Genomic DNA, 1,797 nt, shown 5'->3' on the forward strand with positions numbered 1-1,797 from the left:
TGCTGACTGGGATCTAAGTTGTTGTTTGTAAAAGTGCCCAATGTTAAAACCTGAATAAAAGTAGCATGATCGATATAAGTTAAATCAGATCCAGTCTGGGCACTCCAAAATTGAAGATCAAGAGACCATCCAAGCAAGTTATAATGAAAAGCAATGAGAAACTGCTGGATTATAACATTACAAGATGGCGCCCGTAGAGATCGAGCAGTAAGTCACCTCCTCTAAACATGGAGTAATACTACTGAGGAAAGCCAACATGGTTTCCATAACGACCTGAAGAACGCAGTCCACGAAGTTCGAGGAAGAAAGAATCAGTTCACGGAACTCCGAAACGTGGAATACTCTGCACCACGAATGCCAAACGACCAGGGAAACAAGGACGGGAAGCGTAGGAGAGAGAAATGAGGAGAAAAATTAGCGGGATGCGAGGCTCCAGAAATCTGTAAAAAAAACTATCCAGGTACGTTTTAAAGCATGAAATGACGCACACAATTTCAACGTGGGTAAACAACAGATTAGCCATGAACACAGTTCTCACATGAAATCGATCACATTGCAGGGAGAAAAGATTTCAAACACTAGTTAGAAGAAGCCTGCAGCCAGAATATCATCCTTGGGTGGAGACACTCCAAAGAGTTTAAGACTGTTTTGCCACTACGCTCCGGCAGAGGTGAGCATTACAATTGAAAGACTGCATAACATTAAGCAGGATGTAATAATGTTAGAAAATGCAGGTTTTGGAACTGGGACACAGCGCTATAAAAGTAGCGACTGTTCCCGGTACAAAACCTAACATGTCTGAAAGGGAAGATCTCAAGAAAATCGTATACTATCTATCCACTTACAGATTGAGCAAAAAATCTCCCGTTTGATCTGAAGAAATGCAGTAAGCGCAGGCTCAACAAGACAACTACACAGGAGTAACGTTTAATCAAGAAGAAAAGATTTTCACAGTCACGGCTACCTAAGGTCAGAAAAAAAGCTATCAACACAATTTTCTTCAATAAAATCCAACAAGTAAAGCAATATTTGGAACACATTGGGCGAATTATACTGATTAGAACATTTATTTATCTAATTTTGCAGACAATTACTCACGGAAAAAGACACTTGTCCACACCTGATGAAGGGCATGAATTGCACGAAACGCGTTGTGCATTAGAGAGTCGTACCAACAAGAAGGCAATTTTCTAGAAGCTGCATAATGAACTCTGAAACGTAAAGGACTAGTGGTGTTTGACAAATAAGAAATGAACTTTTCAACACAGTACAAATTTGAAACTTTACTTGTGACACAAATAACCAGAAAGGAAACAATTTATGTGTCTGTATTTAAAGTATTGTTAAGCATGAAGTAATGTTACTTTTTTATGTTGATGTAGCGTATTTTTGGAACAAACGAAAGAGTTAATTGATGAAAATGTGCAAGTTTACTTTTATATTTACTTTCATTTAGAGTGATGTTATCTAAAATGATTAAACAAAGATATGTTGAAACAGAATTGTGATAAAACATAATTTTGCATTGTTTATTGCCCAAAGGTGTGCACAGAGCGATGATCATTTTTTAAGTAAAGTGATCACAAAAAACTTGTTGTTTAGATTTGATCCTGGAGCCAAGGATCTAGCTCTGGGGGCACCTAAGATACTTCTAAAATTCAGAAACCCTTGTTGAACAAATAGAGGTCAAAATTTACAAAAGGTGTGCTCGTCTACACTCTTCTTACGAGCATGTACAACTGTTCAGCAGGAATTTCCATTGTTTGGCTGGATGTACGTTATTATTTCGTAGCCAAA

At 37.8% G+C, this 1,797-nt stretch overlaps 1 long non-coding RNA gene across 1 annotated transcript; it reads left to right on the forward strand.

Annotated features, from left to right (window-relative positions):
• Positions 1–284: 284 nt before the first annotated feature.
• On the forward strand, positions 285–1,502 carry LOC138452539 (uncharacterized). The gene is made up of 4 exons (XR_011260208.1): positions 285–460; positions 560–670; positions 848–969; positions 1,087–1,502. It is a non-coding gene; the product is annotated as an uncharacterized lncRNA (long non-coding RNA).
• Positions 1,503–1,797: the final 295 nt, after the last annotated feature.

Source organism: Ambystoma mexicanum, chromosome 4p (genome assembly GCF_040938575.1).
Source record: "Ambystoma mexicanum isolate Mex_15411 chromosome 4p, UKY_AmexF1_1, whole genome shotgun sequence".
In the NCBI taxonomy this organism is placed as follows: Eukaryota; Metazoa; Chordata; class Amphibia; order Caudata; family Ambystomatidae; genus Ambystoma; species Ambystoma mexicanum.